The sequence below is a fragment of the Microcebus murinus genome, chromosome 11 (genome assembly GCF_040939455.1).
Source record: "Microcebus murinus isolate Inina chromosome 11, M.murinus_Inina_mat1.0, whole genome shotgun sequence".
NCBI classification, from domain to species: Eukaryota; Metazoa; Chordata; class Mammalia; order Primates; family Cheirogaleidae; genus Microcebus; species Microcebus murinus.
Genome location: NC_134114.1, coordinates 101,934,180 through 101,955,085, shown reverse-complemented (window position 1 = coordinate 101,955,085; position 20,906 = coordinate 101,934,180). Strand labels below are relative to the sequence as shown.

The 20,906-nt window shown below is 62.2% G+C and overlaps 6 non-coding genes across 6 annotated transcripts; all 6 read left to right on the top strand.

The window, feature by feature from the left end:
• The first annotated feature begins 643 nt into the window (after positions 1-643).
• LOC142873819 (5S ribosomal RNA) lies at positions 644-762 on the top strand. Its single transcript, XR_012921792.1, has one exon. It is a non-coding gene; the product is annotated as a 5S ribosomal RNA (ribosomal RNA).
• Positions 763-4,594: 3,832 nt separating this feature from the next.
• On the top strand, positions 4,595-4,713 carry LOC142873818 (5S ribosomal RNA). The gene has a single exon (XR_012921791.1). It is a non-coding gene; the product is annotated as a 5S ribosomal RNA (ribosomal RNA).
• A 3,833-nt stretch (positions 4,714-8,546) lies between these two features.
• On the top strand, positions 8,547-8,665 carry LOC142873817 (5S ribosomal RNA). Its single transcript, XR_012921790.1, has one exon. It is a non-coding gene; the product is annotated as a 5S ribosomal RNA (ribosomal RNA).
• A 3,839-nt stretch (positions 8,666-12,504) lies between these two features.
• LOC142873816 (5S ribosomal RNA) lies at positions 12,505-12,623 on the top strand. The gene has a single exon (XR_012921789.1). It is a non-coding gene; the product is annotated as a 5S ribosomal RNA (ribosomal RNA).
• A 3,841-nt stretch (positions 12,624-16,464) lies between these two features.
• LOC142873815 (5S ribosomal RNA) lies at positions 16,465-16,583 on the top strand. Its single transcript, XR_012921788.1, has one exon. It is a non-coding gene; the product is annotated as a 5S ribosomal RNA (ribosomal RNA).
• A 3,844-nt stretch (positions 16,584-20,427) lies between these two features.
• On the top strand, positions 20,428-20,546 carry LOC142873814 (5S ribosomal RNA). Its single transcript, XR_012921787.1, has one exon. It is a non-coding gene; the product is annotated as a 5S ribosomal RNA (ribosomal RNA).
• The last annotated feature ends 360 nt before the right edge of the window (positions 20,547-20,906 follow it).

Here is a 20,906-nt window from a genome sequence, read left to right as displayed (position 1 = left end):
CGGCAGTTCTCCAAGGGCTTGGGGGTTTTCCAGAGGGAGGAGATGGAGGGGACTGATTTCTTCAGCGCCCCACAAACCACGCCACCCCACCCCACCCAAGGGACACATCCCGAGAGAGAGACGCCCCATACACTCGCTCCCCTCCCCCGTGCGCTGTGCCCCAGCCCTGGCCCGGGGGAATAGGCGGCCGCCCGGCCACAGGGTGGGGGGCGCAACTGAAAGGGGTTGTGGGGGAGGGCAGCCCCTGGCTGGGGTCAAAGGGCGAGCGCCCCGCCCACCCGTGCGCAGTCAGCGCGCTGGGGGTGGGGGCGGGGAGGTGAAGGAGGCCAGGCGAGGAGAGGAGGGGGGCTGGAAGGTCTCCACCTTGGCGGGTCCAGCCGTGGAGGCGCATCTTGTGTGAGTGTGAGTGAGTGAGTGAGTGTGAGTGTGTGTGTATAGAGAGACAGCCCCCAACCCCGGCCCGCCGCTCCCTGCCCGCCCCGCCTGTCACCCCCGTCCCTCGGAGCCCGCCGGACCCGGCCGGCGAACTCAACAGGCCCGGCCCGGCGCGGGTCAGCGCCGGCGCGGGGCCTGGGGCGGGAGGAGGCGGCGGGGAAGCGCAGAGAGGCTCGGCTTCCTGAGCGGGGCAGGGGCGCCCTCTGCCGTCCACGGCCACACCACCCTGAACGCGCCCGATCTCGTCTGATCTCGGAAGCTAAGCAGGGTCGGGCCTGGTTAGAACTTGGATGGGAGACCGCCCGGGAATACCGGGTGCCGTAGGCTTCTTCTTTTTTTATTTTTTTTTTTTTTTGCCTCTGGTTCTGTCGCGTTTCTGGGAGTGCGGGGGCGGCCCGGGGTGGGGGTGACCCCCACCCTCAGCGCCCGCCGCGGTGCCTGGCGCCCCAGCCCGCACTGTGGGGCCTCCTCTTGTCCCGAGCCGCCACACCGCCGCCACGCGGCAGCATGCGTGGCTTCTGGACTGTCAGGTCTCAGACCAAAGGTCTGCTCTGTGGGAACCGACACGCTGGAGGAAACCTTGAGAGTCTGAGAGGGGAGGGAGTTCCCGAAGAAGGCCAGGATGTCATTTTGAGGGAGTATGTGACCAGAACTCCTCCCGTTGCTTTTGGGGTTCTATGGGCTACACGTAGGAATCTTTGGTGGTGGCACCTGATGTTGGGGGATCCGGAGTCACACCCCGACCTGCTCCACAGGCCTCCTTTTACTTTTCTCTTCGGATTCATTATTTATTTATTTATTTATTTATTTATTTATTTATTTTTTGAGACAGAGTCTCGGTTTGTTGCCCAGGCTAGAGTGAGTGCCGTGGCGTCAGCCTAGCTCACAGCAACTTCAAACTCCTGGGCTCGAGTGATCCTTCTGCCTCAGCCTCCCGGGTAGCTGGGACTACAGGCATGCGCCACCATGCCCAGCTAAATTTTTATATATATATCAGTTGGCCAATTCATTTCTTTCTATTGATAGTAGAGACGGGGTCTCGCTCTTGCTCAGGCTGGTTTTGAACACCTGACCTTGAGCAATCCGCCCGCCTCGGCCTCCCAAGAGCTAGGATTACAGGCGTGAGCCACAGCGCCCGGCCGGATTCATTATTTTTAAAAAGTGTCTCTTATCTCTATTATTGCATTTTCTTTTCTCTCTCTTTTCAAGCAGATGATGGGAGTCCAAGTATTAAGGTGACATGTGTTGCCCGTGCCCCCCTCTCCCCCCCCCCGTGTTCTTATTCATTTACCTCTCATGTTGTTCCAGCGTATTGTGGGGGTACCAATGTTAAGGTCGGGTGCGTTGCCCTCTCCCAGCCTCCCCCCTCGGGTCAGAGCTTCAAGTGCGCCCATCCCCCAGTCGGTGCGCACCCACCCCATTCCTAATGGATGTGTATGCCCATCCCCTCCCCCCACCCGCCCGACACCCACCCGATGAAGGTGATTCCTCTGTGTCCACTTAGGTGTCCATCGGTTCGTACCCATTTGCTGGTGAGCGCGAGCACGTGGTGCTCGTGTGTCCATTCTTGGAATGCTTGGCTTACTGGAACGGGTTCCAGCTCTGGCCAGGAGAACCACGAGAGGTGCCCCCTCACCGCTGCTCCTCACAGCCGAATAGCACTCCGTGGTGTCCACGCGCCACATTTCATTTACGCACTCGTGGGTCGATGGGCACTCGGGTCGCTTCCAGGTCTTTGCGATTGTGACTTGTGTCCTGACTCTAACCCTAACCCTTACCCAGCCCGTCTCCTCCACGGCCCCTGCCTGACTGACTCCATCCCGCCCGGCCTGTCACCTGTCACCGTCCTCTACCCCTGCCTGACACGCTCCTCCCCGCCCGGGCCGTCACCGTCCTCGGCCCCTGCCTGACGGGGCTCCTCCGTCGCCTGGGCCTTCCAAGGGCTTGGTGTGGACGCTGGTTCCAGGACGCCCTCCCAGGAACCCGGTAGCAGGGCGGCCGCGGCGTCTCGCACAACCCAACCGTCCGCCGGCCGGCCGCCTGTCCCTAAGTGGCCTGCGGGGGACGTGCTCCCGCTGTGCCGTGGGGGCCCAGCCTGGTGCCTTCTCTGAGGCCCCGTGGCTGCCGCTCCCCGCAAGGGGAGAGCCGCGGAAGTGGGGACCGCCTCCTCATGGGGACGTACACCCAGCTCTCCAGGTCGGATTCCGGGGCTCTCTGTGCTGCCAGAAGGCCCAGCTGGCCTGCGGGTCCTTAGAGTGGCAAAAACATCCAAAAACTGAGATTGAGGGTCCGGTGGGTGTCTGCACTTTTCTGCTGGGCGCCCCAGGGAGGCCTGGGGGCTGGCTGGACAACGCGGTCTGCTGGGCTGGGTGGGGGGGTTTGGAGGAGCAACTGATGCCCTTTGCACTTTGGGTAGCAAGTGTCTGAGGTGTCTCTGGGCCCTGCGCCATGTGGGGGCGGGGGCGGGGTGGGAGGAGGAGGAGGAGGAGGCGGGAAGGGCTGTGGCCTGCAGTCGTGTTCCCCGGGGTGGCACAGCATGTGGCTTCTTCCACGGGCTGCTTGGCCTGGGCTCCCTGCACCTGGGCCTTTGGAGGACTGGCCCTGTGCTTGCCAACACTTCCTGCAGGGACCCAGAGCTGGGAGGTTGCATCTCTCAGCCCTGGGTCGGGCAGAGCCCCAGCGGGCCCTGCCCACAACCTCTCTCAGCACGGGTCCCCCAGAAGGCTCCTTTGGGACCAGGATTCTCTTGCGGGTGACTCTTTAAGGTCTGGTCCCTGGATGGAGGGGCACCAGGAGTAGAGGAGCAGGAAGGGGAAGGGGGTGGCCATGCGAGGGGACACTTTCAGGCCAAGTCCCAGCTTCAGTCTGATCCTCCTAGGAACCCCGGTGTGGACATCACACCTCCTGGTTGCCCTGCTCTGAGACAAGGAGCCGGGCTTCGCATTCCCACAGCAGCCAGTCGTGGGCTGAGGACACCTGGGGCGTTGGGAACTCCCTGGCTTCTCCTTGGATTAACATCTGGAGCTGCTTGGGAATTGTGCCGCCACACACACCCGAGTGCAGGTGTCTTCTGCACAGACCGCGGGCCTGGCTCTTCTGAATGCCGCTAGCTCGCCACCCACCCACGGGTGAACCTGGTCAGGGTACTTTCTGTCAGGGGCAGACTCTGATCCGGGCGGGCTACCGGTGTCTCTGTTTGCTCCTTTCTTTCTTCCATTTCGGGAAAGGCTTCCTTACTGGGTGTGGAAATCTCCTATGCCTTTCCTCGCCTATTCTGTCAGCTTTCAAATTCTCTTTCAGTTGCCACCCTCACAGATGGATTAGGAAACTCTTTCCGGTGCACTCATTAGTGAAATGACCTCAATGACGCTGGAATCCAATATCTAGTCGCCGATTTTTAGCGAGTCCACACGCCAGGGTGGTTGGGGTCCAATGCAGCCCCGGCCAGGCCCAGGCCCCTTGGACTGGGCCACAGGAGGACACAGAGGAGGGTCCCGGCCCCCACGGTAGCGTTGCCGGCAGTTCTCCAAGGGCTTGGGGGTTTTCCAGAGGGAGGAGATGGAGGGGACTGATTTCTTCAGCGCCCCACAAACCACGCCACCCCACCCCACCCAAGGGACACATCCCGAGAGAGAGACGCCCCATACACTCGCTCCCCTCCCCCGTGCGCTGTGCCCCAGCCCTGGCCCGGGGGAATAGGCGGCCGCCCGGCCACAGGGTGGGGGGCGCAACTGAAAGGGGTTGTGGGGGAGGGCGGCCCCTGGCTGGGGTCAAAGGGCGAGCGCCCCGCCCACCCGTGCGCAGTCAGCGCGCTGGGGGTGGGGGCGGGGAGGTGAAGGAGGCCAGGCGAGGAGAGGAGGGGGGCTGGAAGGTCTCCACCTTGGCGGGTCCAGCCGTGGAGGCGCATCTTGTGTGAGTGTGAGTGAGTGAGTGAGTGTGAGTGTGTGTGTATAGAGAGACAGCCCCCAACCCCGGCCCGCCGCTCCCTGCCCGCCCCGCCTGTCACCCCCGTCCCTCGGAGCCCGCCGGACCCGGCCGGCGAACTCAACAGGCCCGGCCCGGCGCGGGTCAGCGCCGGCGCGGGGCCTGGGGCGGGAGGAGGCGGCGGGGAAGCGCAGAGAGGCTCGGCTTCCTGAGCGGGGCAGGGGCGCCCTCTGCCGTCCACGGCCACACCACCCTGAACGCGCCCGATCTCGTCTGATCTCGGAAGCTAAGCAGGGTCGGGCCTGGTTAGAACTTGGATGGGAGACCGCCCGGGAATACCGGGTGCCGTAGGCTTCTTCTTTTTTTATTTTTTTTTTTTTTTGCCTCTGGTTCTGTCGCGTTTCTGGGAGTGCGGGGGCGGCCCGGGGTGGGGGTGACCCCCACCCTCAGCGCCCGCCGCGGTGCCTGGCGCCCCAGCCCGCACTGTGGGGCCTCCTCTTGTCCCGAGCCGCCACACCGCCGCCACGCGGCAGCATGCGTGGCTTCTGGACTGTCAGGTCTCAGACCAAAGGTCTGCTCTGTGGGAACCGACACGCTGGAGGAAACCTTGAGAGTCTGAGAGGGGAGGGAGTTCCCGAAGAAGGCCAGGATGTCATTTTGAGGGAGTATGTGACCAGAACTCCTCCCGTTGCTTTTGGGGTTCTATGGGCTACACGTAGGAATCTTTGGTGGTGGCACCTGATGTTGGGGGATCCGGAGTCACACCCCGACCTGCTCCACAGGCCTCCTTTTACTTTTCTCTTCGGATTCATTATTTATTTATTTATTTATTTATTTATTTATTTATTTTTTGAGACAGAGTCTCGGTTTGTTGCCCAGGCTAGAGTGAGTGCCGTGGCGTCAGCCTAGCTCACAGCAACTTCAAACTCCTGGGCTCGAGTGATCCTTCTGCCTCAGCCTCCCGGGTAGCTGGGACTACAGGCATGCGCCACCATGCCCAGCTAAATTTTTATATATATATCAGTTGGCCAATTCATTTCTTTCTATTGATAGTAGAGACGGGGTCTCGCTCTTGCTCAGGCTGGTTTTGAACACCTGACCTTGAGCAATCCGCCCGCCTCGGCCTCCCAAGAGCTAGGATTACAGGCGTGAGCCACAGCGCCCGGCCGGATTCATTATTTTTAAAAAGTGTCTCTTATCTCTATTATTGCATTTTCTTTTCTCTCTCTTTTCAAGCAGATGATGGGAGTCCAAGTATTAAGGTGACATGTGTTGCCCGTGCCCCCCTCTCCCCCCCCCCCGTGTTCTTATTCATTTACCTCTCATGTTGTTCCAGCGTATTGTGGGGGTACCAATGTTAAGGTCGGGTGCGTTGCCCTCTCCCAGCCTCCCCCCTCGGGTCAGAGCTTCAAGTGCGCCCATCCCCCAGTCGGTGCGCACCCACCCCATTCCTAATGGATGTGTATGCCCATCCCCTCCCCCCACCCGCCCGACACCCACCCGATGAAGGTGATTCCTCTGTGTCCACTTAGGTGTCCATCGGTTCGTACCCATTTGCTGGTGAGCGCGAGCACGTGGTGCTCGTGTGTCCATTCTTGGAATGCTTGGCTTACTGGAACGGGTTCCAGCTCTGGCCAGGAGAACCACGAGAGGTGCCCCCTCACCGCTGCTCCTCACAGCCGAATAGCACTCCGTGGTGTCCACGCGCCACATTTCATTTACGCACTCGTGGGTCGATGGGCACTCGGGTCGCTTCCAGGTCTTTGCGATTGTGACTTGTGTCCTGACTCTAACCCTAACCCTTACCCAGCCCGTCTCCTCCACGGCCCCTGCCTGACTGACTCCATCCCGCCCGGCCTGTCACCTGTCACCGTCCTCTACCCCTGCCTGACACGCTCCTCCCCGCCCGGGCCGTCACCGTCCTCGGCCCCTGCCTGACGGGGCTCCTCCGTCGCCTGGGCCTTCCAAGGGCTTGGTGTGGACGCTGGTTCCAGGACGCCCTCCCAGGAACCCGGTAGCAGGGCGGCCGCGGCGTCTCGCACAACCCAACCGTCCGCCGGCCGGCCGCCTGTCCCTAAGTGGCCTGCGGGGGACGTGCTCCCGCTGTGCCGTGGGGGCCCAGCCTGGTGCCTTCTCTGAGGCCCCGTGGCTGCCGCTCCCCGCAAGGGGAGAGCCGCGGAAGTGGGGACCGCCTCCTCATGGGGACGTACACCCAGCTCTCCAGGTCGGATTCCGGGGCTCTCTGTGCTGCCAGAAGGCCCAGCTGGCCTGCGGGTCCTTAGAGTGGCAAAAACATCCAAAAACTGAGATTGAGGGTCCGGTGGGTGTCTGCACTTTTCTGCTGGGCGCCCCAGGGAGGCCTGGGGGCTGGCTGGACAACGCGGTCTGCTGGGCTGGGTGGGGGGGTTTGGAGGAGCAACTGATGCCCTTTGCACTTTGGGTAGCAAGTGTCTGAGGTGTCTCTGGGCCCTGCGCCATGTGGGGGCGGGGGCGGGGTGGGAGGAGGAGGAGGAGGAGGCGGGAAGGGCTGTGGCCTGCAGTCGTGTTCCCCGGGGTGGCACAGCATGTGGCTTCTTCCACGGGCTGCTTGGCCTGGGCTCCCTGCACCTGGGCCTTTGGAGGACTGGCCCTGTGCTTGCCAACACTTCCTGCAGGGACCCAGAGCTGGGAGGTTGCATCTCTCAGCCCTGGGTCGGGCAGAGCCCCAGCGGGCCCTGCCCACAACCTCTCTCAGCACGGGTCCCCCAGAAGGCTCCTTTGGGACCAGGATTCTCTTGCGGGTGACTCTTTAAGGTCTGGTCCCTGGATGGAGGGGCACCAGGAGTAGAGGAGCAGGAAGGGGAAGGGGGTGGCCATGCGAGGGGACACTTTCAGGCCAAGTCCCAGCTTCAGTCTGATCCTCCTAGGAACCCCGGTGTGGACATCACACCTCCTGGTTGCCCTGCTCTGAGACAAGGAGCCGGGCTTCGCATTCCCACAGCAGCCAGTCGTGGGCTGAGGACACCTGGGGCGTTGGGAACTCCCTGGCTTCTCCTTGGATTAACATCTGGAGCTGCTTGGGAATTGTGCCGCCACACACACCCGAGTGCAGGTGTCTTCTGCACAGACCGCGGGCCTGGCTCTTCTGAATGCCGCTAGCTCGCCACCCACCCACGGGTGAACCTGGTCAGGGTACTTTCTGTCAGGGGCAGACTCTGATCCGGGCGGGCTACCGGTGTCTCTGTTTGCTCCTTTCTTTCTTCCATTTCGGGAAAGGCTTCCTTACTGGGTGTGGAAATCTCCTATGCCTTTCCTCGCCTATTCTGTCAGCTTTCAAATTCTCTTTCAGTTGCCACCCTCACAGATGGATTAGGAAACTCTTTCCGGTGCACTCATTAGTGAAATGACCTCAATGACGCTGGAATCCAATATCTAGTCGCCGATTTTTAGCGAGTCCACACGCCAGGGTGGTTGGGGTCCAATGCAGCCCCGGCCAGGCCCAGGCCCCTTGGACTGGGGCACAGGAGGACACAGAGGAGGGTCCCGGCCCCCACGGTAGCGTTGCCGGCAGTTCTCCAAGGGCTTGGGGGTTTTCCAGAGGGAGGAGATGGAGGGGACTGATTTCTTCAGCGCCCCACAAACCACGCCACCCCACCCCACCCAAGGGACACATCCCGAGAGAGAGACGCCCCATACACTCGCTCCCCTCCCCCGTGCGCTGTGCCCCAGCCCTGGCCCGGGGGAATAGGCGGCCGCCCGGCCACAGGGTGGGGGGCGCAACTGAAAGGGGTTGTGGGGGAGGGCGGCCCCTGGCTGGGGTCAAAGGGCGAGCGCCCCGCCCACCCGTGCGCAGTCAGCGCGCTGGGGGTGGGGGCGGGGAGGTGAAGGAGGCCAGGCGAGGAGAGGAGGGGGGCTGGAAGGTCTCCACCTTGGCGGGTCCAGCCGTGGAGGCGCATCTTGTGTGAGTGTGAGTGAGTGAGTGAGTGTGAGTGTGTGTGTATAGAGAGACAGCCCCCAACCCCGGCCCGCCGCTCCCTGCCCGCCCCGCCTGTCACCCCCGTCCCTCGGAGCCCGCCGGACCCGGCCGGCGAACTCAACAGGCCCGGCCCGGCGCGGGTCAGCGCCGGCGCGGGGCCTGGGGCGGGAGGAGGCGGCGGGGAAGCGCAGAGAGGCTCGGCTTCCTGAGCGGGGCAGGGGCGCCCTCTGCCGTCCACGGCCACACCACCCTGAACGCGCCCGATCTCGTCTGATCTCGGAAGCTAAGCAGGGTCGGGCCTGGTTAGAACTTGGATGGGAGACCGCCCGGGAATACCGGGTGCCGTAGGCTTCTTCTTTTTTTATTTTTTTTTTTTTTGCCTCTGGTTCTGTCGCGTTTCTGGGAGTGCGGGGGCGGCCCGGGGTGGGGGTGACCCCCACCCTCAGCGCCCGCCGCGGTGCCTGGCGCCCCAGCCCGCACTGTGGGGCCTCCTCTTGTCCCGAGCCGCCACACCGCCACCACGCGGCAGCATGCGTGGCTTCTGGACTGTCAGGTCTCAGACCAAAGGTCTGCTCTGTGGGAACCGACACGCTGGAGGAAACCTTGAGAGTCTGAGAGGGGAGGGAGTTCCCGAAGAAGGCCAGGATGTCATTTTGAGGGAGTATGTGACCAGAACTCCTCCCGTTGCTTTTGGGGTTCTATGGGCTACACGTAGGAATCTTTGGTGGTGGCACCTGATGTTGGGGGATCCGGAGTCACACCCCGACCTGCTCCACAGGCCTCCTTTTACTTTTCTCTTCGGATTCATTATTTATTTATTTATTTATTTATTTATTTATTTATTTATTTATTTTTTGAGACAGAGTCTCGGTTTGTTGCCCAGGCTAGAGTGAGTGCCGTGGCGTCAGCCTAGCTCACAGCAACTTCAAACTCCTGGGCTCGAGTGATCCTTCTGCCTCAGCCTCCCGGGTAGCTGGGACTACAGGCATGCGCCACCATGCCCAGCTAAATTTTTATATATATATCAGTTGGCCAATTCATTTCTTTCTATTGATAGTAGAGACGGGGTCTCGCTCTTGCTCAGGCTGGTTTTGAACACCTGACCTTGAGCAATCCGCCCGCCTCGGCCTCCCAAGAGCTAGGATTACAGGCGTGAGCCACAGCGCCCGGCCGGATTCATTATTTTTAAAAAGTGTCTCTTATCTCTATTATTGCATTTTCTTTTCTCTCTCTTTTCAAGCAGATGATGGGAGTCCAAGTATTAAGGTGACATGTGTTGCCCGTGCCCCCCTCTCCCCCCCCCCGTGTTCTTATTCATTTACCTCTCATGTTGTTCCAGCGTATTGTGGGGGTACCAATGTTAAGGTCGGGTGCGTTGCCCTCTCCCAGCCTCCCCCCTCGGGTCAGAGCTTCAAGTGCGCCCATCCCCCAGTCGGTGCGCACCCACCCCATTCCTAATGGATGTGTATGCCCATCCCCTCCCCCCACCCGCCCGACACCCACCCGATGAAGGTGATTCCTCTGTGTCCACTTAGGTGTCCATCGGTTCGTACCCATTTGCTGGTGAGCGCGAGCACGTGGTGCTCGTGTGTCCATTCTTGGAATGCTTGGCTTACTGGAACGGGTTCCAGCTCTGGCCAGGAGAACCACGAGAGGTGCCCCCTCACCGCTGCTCCTCACAGCCGAATAGCACTCCGTGGTGTCCACGCGCCACATTTCATTTACGCACTCGTGGGTCGATGGGCACTCGGGTCGCTTCCAGGTCTTTGCGATTGTGACTTGTGTCCTGACTCTAACCCTAACCCTTACCCAGCCCGTCTCCTCCACGGCCCCTGCCTGACTGACTCCATCCCGCCCGGCCTGTCACCTGTCACCGTCCTCTACCCCTGCCTGACACGCTCCTCCCCGCCCGGGCCGTCACCGTCCTCGGCCCCTGCCTGACGGGGCTCCTCCGTCGCCTGGGCCTTCCAAGGGCTTGGTGTGGACGCTGGTTCCAGGACGCCCTCCCAGGAACCCGGTAGCAGGGCGGCCGCGGCGTCTCGCACAACCCAACCGTCCGCCGGCCGGCCGCCTGTCCCTAAGTGGCCTGCGGGGGACGTGCTCCCGCTGTGCCGTGGGGGCCCAGCCTGGTGCCTTCTCTGAGGCCCCGTGGCTGCCGCTCCCCGCAAGGGGAGAGCCGCGGAAGTGGGGACCGCCTCCTCATGGGGACGTACACCCAGCTCTCCAGGTCGGATTCCGGGGCTCTCTGTGCTGCCAGAAGGCCCAGCTGGCCTGCGGGTCCTTAGAGTGGCAAAAACATCCAAAAACTGAGATTGAGGGTCCGGTGGGTGTCTGCACTTTTCTGCTGGGCGCCCCAGGGAGGCCTGGGGGCTGGCTGGACAACGCGGTCTGCTGGGCTGGGTGGGGGGGTTTGGAGGAGCAACTGATGCCCTTTGCACTTTGGGTAGCAAGTGTCTGAGGTGTCTCTGGGCCCTGCGCCATGTGGGGGCGGGGGCGGGGTGGGAGGAGGAGGAGGAGGAGGCGGGAAGGGCTGTGGCCTGCAGTCGTGTTCCCCGGGGTGGCACAGCATGTGGCTTCTTCCACGGGCTGCTTGGCCTGGGCTCCCTGCACCTGGGCCTTTGGAGGACTGGCCCTGTGCTTGCCAACACTTCCTGCAGGGACCCAGAGCTGGGAGGTTGCATCTCTCAGCCCTGGGTCGGGCAGAGCCCCAGCGGGCCCTGCCCACAACCTCTCTCAGCACGGGTCCCCCAGAAGGCTCCTTTGGGACCAGGATTCTCTTGCGGGTGACTCTTTAAGGTCTGGCCCCTGGATGGAGGGGCACCAGGAGTAGAGGAGCAGGAAGGGGAAGGGGGTGGCCATGCGAGGGGACACTTTCAGGCCAAGTCCCAGCTTCAGTCTGATCCTCCTAGGAACCCCGGTGTGGACATCACACCTCCTGGTTGCCCTGCTCTGAGACAAGGAGCCGGGCTTCGCATTCCCACAGCAGCCAGTCGTGGGCTGAGGACACCTGGGGCGTTGGGAACTCCCTGGCTTCTCCTTGGATTAACATCTGGAGCTGCTTGGGAATTGTGCCGCCACACACACCCGAGTGCAGGTGTCTTCTGCACAGACCGCGGGCCTGGCTCTTCTGAATGCCGCTAGCTCGCCACCCACCCACGGGTGAACCTGGTCAGGGTACTTTCTGTCAGGGGCAGACTCTGATCCGGGCGGGCTACCGGTGTCTCTGTTTGCTCCTTTCTTTCTTCCATTTCGGGAAAGGCTTCCTTACTGGGTGTGGAAATCTCCTATGCCTTTCCTCGCCTATTCTGTCAGCTTTCAAATTCTCTTTCAGTTGCCACCCTCACAGATGGATTAGGAAACTCTTTCCGGTGCACTCATTAGTGAAATGACCTCAATGACGCTGGAATCCAATATCTAGTCGCCGATTTTTAGCGAGTCCACACGCCAGGGTGGTTGGGGTCCAATGCAGCCCCGGCCAGGCCCAGGCCCCTTGGACTGGGCCACAGGAGGACACAGAGGAGGGTCCCGGCCCCCACGGTAGCGTTGCCGGCAGTTCTCCAAGGGCTTGGGGGTTTTCCAGAGGGAGGAGATGGAGGGGACTGATTTCTTCAGCGCCCCACAAACCACGCCACCCCACCCCACCCAAGGGACACATCCCGAGAGAGAGACGCCCCATACACTCGCTCCCCTCCCCCGTGCGCTGTGCCCCAGCCCTGGCCCGGGGGAATAGGCGGCCGCCCGGCCACAGGGTGGGGGGCGCAACTGAAAGGGGTTGTGGGGGAGGGCGGCCCCTGGCTGGGGTCAAAGGGCGAGCGCCCCGCCCACCCGTGCGCAGTCAGCGCGCTGGGGGTGGGGGCGGGGAGGTGAAGGAGGCCAGGCGAGGAGAGGAGGGGGGCTGGAAGGTCTCCACCTTGGCGGGTCCAGCCGTGGAGGCGCATCTTGTGTGAGTGTGAGTGAGTGAGTGAGTGTGAGTGTGTGTGTATAGAGAGACAGCCCCCAACCCCGGCCCGCCGCTCCCTGCCCGCCCCGCCTGTCACCCCCGTCCCTCGGAGCCCGCCGGACCCGGCCGGCGAACTCAACAGGCCCGGCCCGGCGCGGGTCAGCGCCGGCGCGGGGCCTGGGGCGGGAGGAGGCGGTGGGGAAGCGCAGAGAGGCTCGGCTTCCTGAGCGGGGCAGGGGCGCCCTCTGCCGTCCACGGCCACACCACCCTGAACGCGCCCGATCTCGTCTGATCTCGGAAGCTAAGCAGGGTCGGGCCTGGTTAGAACTTGGATGGGAGACCGCCCGGGAATACCGGGTGCCGTAGGCTTCTTCTTTTTTTATTTTTTTTTTTTTTTGCCTCTGGTTCTGTCGCGTTTCTGGGAGTGCGGGGGCGGCCCGGGGTGGGGGTGACCCCCACCCTCAGCGCCCGCCGCGGTGCCTGGCGCCCCAGCCCGCACTGTGGGGCCTCCTCTTGTCCCGAGCCGCCACACCGCCGCCACGCGGCAGCATGCGTGGCTTCTGGACTGTCAGGTCTCAGACCAAAGGTCTGCTCTGTGGGAACCGACACGCTGGAGGAAACCTTGAGAGTCTGAGAGGGGAGGGAGTTCCCGAAGAAGGCCAGGATGTCATTTTGAGGGAGTATGTGACCAGAACTCCTCCCATTGCTTTTGGGGTTCTATGGGCTACACGTAGGAATCTTTGGTGGTGGCACCTGATGTTGGGGGATCCGGAGTCACACCCCGACCTGCTCCACAGGCCTCCTTTTACTTTTCTCTTCGGATTCATTATTTATTTATTTATTTATTTATTTATTTATTTATTTATTTATTTTTTGAGACAGAGTCTCGGTTTGTTGCCCAGGCTAGAGTGAGTGCCGTGGCGTCAGCCTAGCTCACAGCAACTTCAAACTCCTGGGCTCGAGTGATCCTTCTGCCTCAGCCTCCCGGGTAGCTGGGACTACAGGCATGCGCCACCATGCCCAGCTAAATTTTTATATATATATCAGTTGGCCAATTCATTTCTTTCTATTGATAGTAGAGACGGGGTCTCGCTCTTGCTCAGGCTGGTTTTGAACACCTGACCTTGAGCAATCCGCCCGCCTCGGCCTCCCAAGAGCTAGGATTACAGGCGTGAGCCACAGCGCCCGGCCGGATTCATTATTTTTAAAAAGTGTCTCTTATCTCTATTATTGCATTTTCTTTTCTCTCTCTTTTCAAGCAGATGATGGGAGTCCAAGTATTAAGGTGACATGTGTTGCCCGTGCCCCCCTCTCCCCCCCCCCCGTGTTCTTATTCATTTACCTCTCATGTTGTTCCAGCGTATTGTGGGGGTACCAATGTTAAGGTCGGGTGCGTTGCCCTCTCCCAGCCTCCCCCCTCGGGTCAGAGCTTCAAGTGCGCCCATCCCCCAGTCGGTGCGCACCCACCCCATTCCTAATGGATGTGTATGCCCATCCCCTCCCCCCACCCGCCCGACACCCACCCGATGAAGGTGATTCCTCTGTGTCCACTTAGGTGTCCATCGGTTCGTACCCATTTGCTGGTGAGCGCGAGCACGTGGTGCTCGTGTGTCCATTCTTGGAATGCTTGGCTTACTGGAACGGGTTCCAGCTCTGGCCAGGAGAACCACGAGAGGTGCCCCCTCACCGCTGCTCCTCACAGCCGAATAGCACTCCGTGGTGTCCACGCGCCACATTTCATTTACGCACTCGTGGGTCGATGGGCACTCGGGTCGCTTCCAGGTCTTTGCGATTGTGACTTGTGTCCTGACTCTAACCCTAACCCTTACCCAGCCCGTCTCCTCCACGGCCCCTGCCTGACTGACTCCATCCCGCCCGGCCTGTCACCTGTCACCGTCCTCTACCCCTGCCTGACACGCTCCTCCCCGCCCGGGCCGTCACCGTCCTCGGCCCCTGCCTGACGGGGCTCCTCCGTCGCCTGGGCCTTCCAAGGGCTTGGTGTGGACGCTGGTTCCAGGACGCCCTCCCAGGAACCCGGTAGCAGGGCGGCCGCGGCGTCTCGCACAACCCAACCGTCCGCCGGCCGGCCGCCTGTCCCTAAGTGGCCTGCGGGGGACGTGCTCCCGCTGTGCCGTGGGGGCCCAGCCTGGTGCCTTCTCTGAGGCCCCGTGGCTGCCGCTCCCCGCAAGGGGAGAGCCGCGGAAGTGGGGACCGCCTCCTCATGGGGACGTACACCCAGCTCTCCAGGTCGGATTCCGGGGCTCTCTGTGCTGCCAGAAGGCCCAGCTGGCCTGCGGGTCCTTAGAGTGGCAAAAACATCCAAAAACTGAGATTGAGGGTCCGGTGGGTGTCTGCACTTTTCTGCTGGGCGCCCCAGGGAGGCCTGGGGGCTGGCTGGACAACGCGGTCTGCTGGGCTGGGTGGGGGGGTTTGGAGGAGCAACTGATGCCCTTTGCACTTTGGGTAGCAAGTGTCTGAGGTGTCTCTGGGCCCTGCGCCATGTGGGGGCGGGGGCGGGGTGGGAGGAGGAGGAGGAGGAGGCGGGAAGGGCTGTGGCCTGCAGTCGTGTTCCCCGGGGTGGCACAGCATGTGGCTTCTTCCACGGGCTGCTTGGCCTGGGCTCCCTGCACCTGGGCCTTTGGAGGACTGGCCCTGTGCTTGCCAACACTTCCTGCAGGGACCCAGAGCTGGGAGGTTGCATCTCTCAGCCCTGGGTCGGGCAGAGCCCCAGCGGGCCCTGCCCACAACCTCTCTCAGCACGGGTCCCCCAGAAGGCTCCTTTGGGACCAGGATTCTCTTGCGGGTGACTCTTTAAGGTCTGGTCCCTGGATGGAGGGGCACCAGGAGTAGAGGAGCAGGAAGGGGAAGGGGGTGGCCATGCGAGGGGACACTTTCAGGCCAAGTCCCAGCTTCAGTCTGATCCTCCTAGGAACCCCGGTGTGGACATCACACCTCCTGGTTGCCCTGCTCTGAGACAAGGAGCCGGGCTTCGCATTCCCACAGCAGCCAGTCGTGGGCTGAGGACACCTGGGGCGTTGGGAACTCCCTGGCTTCTCCTTGGATTAACATCTGGAGCTGCTTGGGAATTGTGCCGCCACACACACCCGAGTGCAGGTGTCTTCTGCACAGACCGCGGGCCTGGCTCTTCTGAATGCCGCTAGCTCGCCACCCACCCACGGGTGAACCTGGTCAGGGTACTTTCTGTCAGGGGCAGACTCTGATCCGGGCGGGCTACCGGTGTCTCTGTTTGCTCCTTTCTTTCTTCCATTTCGGGAAAGGCTTCCTTACTGGGTGTGGAAATCTCCTATGCCTTTCCTCGCCTATTCTGTCAGCTTTCAAATTCTCTTTCAGTTGCCACCCTCACAGATGGATTAGGAAACTCTTTCCGGTGCACTCATTAGTGAAATGACCTCAATGACGCTGGAATCCAATATCTAGTCGCCGATTTTTAGCGAGTCCACACGCCAGGGTGGTTGGGGTCCAATGCAGCCCCGGCCAGGCCCAGGCCCCTTGGACTGGGCCACAGGAGGACACAGAGGAGGGTCCCGGCCCCCACGGTAGCGTTGCCGGCAGTTCTCCAAGGGCTTGGGGGTTTTCCAGAGGGAGGAGATGGAGGGGACTGATTTCTTCAGCGCCCCACAAACCACGCCACCCCACCCCACCCAAGGGACACATCCCGAGAGAGAGACGCCCCATACACTCGCTCCCCTCCCCCGTGCGCTGTGCCCCAGCCCTGGCCCGGGGGAATAGGCGGCCGCCCGGCCACAGGGTGGGGGGCGCAACTGAAAGGGGTTGTGGGGGAGGGCGGCCCCTGGCTGGGGTCAAAGGGCGAGCGCCCCGCCCACCCGTGCGCAGTCAGCGCGCTGGGGGTGGGGGCGGGGAGGTGAAGGAGGCCAGGCGAGGAGAGGAGGGGGGCTGGAAGGTCTCCACCTTGGCGGGTCCAGCCGTGGAGGCGCATCTTGTGTGAGTGTGAGTGAGTGAGTGAGTGTGAGTGTGTGTGTATAGAGAGACAGCCCCCAACCCCGGCCCGCCGCTCCCTGCCCGCCCCGCCTGTCACCCCCGTCCCTCGGAGCCCGCCGGACCCGGCCGGCGAACTCAACAGGCCCGGCCCGGCGCGGGTCAGCGCCGGCGCGGGGCCTGGGGCGGGAGGAGGCGGCGGGGAAGCGCAGAGAGGCTCGGCTTCCTGAGCGGGGCAGGGGCGCCCTCTGCCGTCCACGGCCACACCACCCTGAACGCGCCCGATCTCGTCTGATCTCGGAAGCTAAGCAGGGTCGGGCCTGGTTAGAACTTGGATGGGAGACCGCCCGGGAATACCGGGTGCCGTAGGCTTCTTCTTTTTTTATTTTTTTTTTTTTTGCCTCTGGTTCTGTCGCGTTTCTGGGAGTGCGGGGGCGGCCCGGGGTGGGGGTGACCCCCACCCTCAGCGCCCGCCGCGGTGCCTGGCGCCCCAGCCCGCACTGTGGGGCCTCCTCTTGTCCCGAGCCGCCACACCGCCGCCACGCGGCAGCATGCGTGGCTTCTGGACTGTCAGGTCTCAGACCAAAGGTCTGCTCTGTGGGAACCGACACGCTGGAGGAAACCTTGAGAGTCTGAGAGGGGAGGGAGTTCCCGAAGAAGGCCAGGATGTCATTTTGAGGGAGTATGTGACCAGAACTCCTCCCGTTGCTTTTGGGGTTCTATGGGCTACACGTAGGAATCTTTGGTGGTGGCACCTGATGTTGGGGGATCCGGAGTCACACCCCGACCTGCTCCACAGGCCTCCTTTTACTTTTCTCTTCGGATTCATTATTTATTTATTTATTTATTTATTTATTTATTTATTTATTTATTTATTTTTTGAGACAGAGTCTCGGTTTGTTGCCCAGGCTAGAGTGAGTGCCGTGGCGTCAGCCTAGCTCACAGCAACTTCAAACTCCTGGGCTCGAGTGATCCTTCTGCCTCAGCCTCCCGGGTAGCTGGGACTACAGGCATGCGCCACCATGCCCAGCTAAATTTTTATATATATATCAGTTGGCCAATTCATTTCTTTCTATTGATAGTAGAGACGGGGTCTCGCTCTTGCTCAGGCTGGTTTTGAACACCTGACCTTGAGCAATCCGCCCGCCTCGGCCTCCCAAGAGCTAGGATTACAGGCGTGAGCCACAGCGCCCGGCCGGATTCATTATTTTTAAAAAGTGTCTCTTATCTCTATTATTGCATTTTCTTTTCTCTCTCTTTTCAAGCAGATGATGGGAGTCCAAGTATTAAGGTGACATGTGTTGCCCGTGCCCCCCTCTCCCCCCCCCCCGTGTTCTTATTCATTTACCTCTCATGTTGTTCCAGCGTATTGTGGGGGTACCAATGTTAAGGTCGGGTGCGTTGCCCTCTCCCAGCCTCCCCCCTCGGGTCAGAGCTTCAAGTGCGCCCATCCCCCAGTCGGTGCGCACCCACCCCATTCCTAATGGATGTGTATGCCCATCCCCTCCCCCCACCCGCCCGACACCCACCCGATGAAGGTGATTCCTCTGTGTCCACTTAGGTGTCCATCGGTTCGTACCCATTTGCTGGTGAGCGCGAGCACGTGGTGCTCGTGTGTCCATTCTTGGAATGCTTGGCTTACTGGAACGGGTTCCAGCTCTGGCCAGGAGAACCACGAGAGGTGCCCCCTCACCGCTGCTCCTCACAGCCGAATAGCACTCCGTGGTGTCCACGCGCCACATTTCATTTACGCACTCGTGGGTCGATGGGCACTCGGGTCGCTTCCAGGTCTTTGCGATTGTGACTTGTGTCCTGACTCTAACCCTAACCCTTACCCAGCCCGTCTCCTCCACGGCCCCTGCCTGACTGACTCCATCCCGCCCGGCCTGTCACCTGTCACCGTCCTCTACCCCTGCCTGACACGCTCCTCCCCGCCCGGGCCGTCACCGTCCTCGGCCCCTGCCTGACGGGGCTCCTCCGTCGCCTGGGCCTTCCAAGGGCTTGGTGTGGACGCTGGTTCCAGGACGCCCTCCCAGGAACCCGGTAGCAGGGCGGCCGCGGCGTCTCGCACAACCCAACCGTCCGCCGGCCGGCCGCCTGTCCCTAAGTGGCCTGCGGGGGACGTGCTCCCGCTGTGCCGTGGGGGCCCAGCCTGGTGCCTTCTCTGAGGCCCCGTGGCTGCCGCTCCCCGCAAGGGGAGAGCCGCGGAAGTGGGGACCGCCTCCTCATGGGGACGTACACCCAGCTCTCCAGGTCGGATTCCGGGGCTCTCTGTGCTGCCAGAAGGCCCAGCTGGCCTGCGGGTCCTTAGAGTGGCAAAAACATCCAAAAACTGAGATTGAGGGTCCGGTGGGTGTCTGCACTTTTCTGCTGGGCGCCCCAGGGAGGCCTGGGGGCTGGCTGGACAACGCGGTCTGCTGGGCTGGGTGGGGGGGTTTGGAGGAGCAACTGATGCCCTTTGCACTTTGGGTAGCAAGTGTCTGAGGTGTCTCTGGGCCCTGCGCCATGTGGGGGCGGGGGCGGGGTGGGAGGAGGAGGAGGAGGAGGCGGGAAGGGCTGTGGCCTGCAGTCGTGTTCCCCGGGGTGGCACAGCATGTGGCTTCTTCCACGGGCTGCTTGGCCTGGGCTCCCTGCACCTGGGCCTTTGGAGGACTGGCCCTGTGCTTGCCAACACTTCCTGCAGGGACCCAGAGCTGGGAGGTTGCATCTCTCAGCCCTGGGTCGGGCAGAGCCCCAGCGGGCCCTGCCCACAACCTCTCTCAGCACGGGTCCCCCAGAAGGCTCCTTTGGGACCAGGATTCTCTTGCGGGTGACTCTTTAAGGTCTGGCCCCTGGATGGAGGGGCACCAGGAGTAGAGGAGCAGGAAGGGGAAGGGGGTGGCCATGCGAGGGGACACTTTCAGGCCAAGTCCCAGCTTCAGTCTGATCCTCCTAGGAACCCCGGTGTGGACATCACACCTCCTGGTTGCCCTGCTCTGAGACAAGGAGCCGGGCTTCGCATTCCCACAGCAGCCAGTCGTGGGCTGAGGACACCTGGGGCGTTGGGAACTCCCTGGCTTCTCCTTGGATTAACATCTGGAGCTGCTTGGGAATTGTGCCGCCACACACACCCGAGTGCAGGTGTCTTCTGCACAGACCGCGGGCCTGGCTCTTCTGAATGCCGCTAGCTCGCCACCCACCCACGGGTGAACCTGGTCAGGGTACTTTCTGTCAGGGGCAGACTCTGATCCGGGCGGGCTACCGGTGTCTCTGTTTGCTCCTTTCTTTCTTCCATTTCGGGAAAGGCTTCCTTACTGGGTGTGGAAATCTCCTATGCCTTTCCTCGCCTATTCTGTCAGCTTTCAAATTCTCTTTCAGTTGCCACCCTCACAGATGGATTAGGAAACTCTTTCCGGTGCACTCATTAGTGAAATGACCTCAATGACGCTGGAATCCAATATCTAGTCGCCGATTTTTAGCGAGTCCACACGCCAGGGTGGTTGGGGTCCAATGCAGCCCCGGCCAGGCCCAGGCCCCTTGGACTGGGCCACAGGAGGACACAGAGGAGGGTCCCGGCCCCCACGGTAGCGTTGCCGGCAGTTCTCCAAGGGCTTGGGGGTTTTCCAGAGGGAGGAGATGGAGGGGACTGATTTCTTCAGCGCCCCACAAACCACGCCACCCCACCCCACCCAAGGGACACATCCCGAGAGAGAGACGCCCCATACACTCGCTCCCCTCCCCCGTGCGCTGTGCCCCAGCCCTGGCCCGGGGGAATAGGCGGCCGCCCGGCCACAGGGTGGGGGGCGCAACTGAAAGGGGTTGTGGGGGAGGGCGGCCCCTGGCTGGGGTCAAAGGGCGAGCGCCCCGCCCACCCGTGCGCAGTCAGCGCGCTGGGGGTGGGGGCGGGGAGGTGAAGGAGGCCAGGCGAGGAGAGGAGGGGGGCTGGAAGGTCTCCACCTTGGCGGGTCCAGCCGTGGAGGCGCATCTTGTGTGAGTGTGAGTGAGTGAGTGAGTGTGAGTGTGTGTGTATAGAGAGACAGCCCCCAACCCCGGCCCGCCGCTCCCTGCCCGCCCCGCCTGTCACCCCCGTCCCTCGGAGCCCGCCGGACCCGGCCGGCGAACTCAACAGGCCCGGCCCGGCGCGGGTCAGCGCCGGCGCGGGGCCTGGGGCGGGAGGAGGCGGTGGGGAAGCGCAGAGAGGCTCGGCTTCCTGAGCGGGGCAGGGGCGCCCTCTGCCGTCCACGGCCACACCACCCTGAACGCGCCCGATCTCGTCTGATCTCGGAAGCTAAGCAGGGTCGGGCCTGGTTAGAACTTGGATGGGAGACCGCCCGGGAATACCGGGTGCCGTAGGCTTCTTCTTTTTTTATTTTTTTTTTTTTTTGCCTCTGGTTCTGTCGCGTTTCTGGGAGTGCGGGGGCGGCCCGGGGTGGGGGTGACCCCCACCCTCAGCGCCCGCCGCGGTGCCTGGCGCCCCAGCCCGCACTGTGGGGCCTCCTCTTGTCCCGAGCCGCCACACCGCCGCCACGCGGCAGCATGCGTGGCTTCTGGACTGTCAGGTCTCAGACCAAAGGTCTGCTCTGTGGGAACCGACACGCTGGAGGAAACCTTGAGAGTCTGAGAGGGGAGGGAGTTCCCGAAGAAGGCCAGGATGTCATTTTGAGGGAGTATGTGACCAGAACTCCTCCCATTGCTTTTGGGGTTCTATGGGCTACA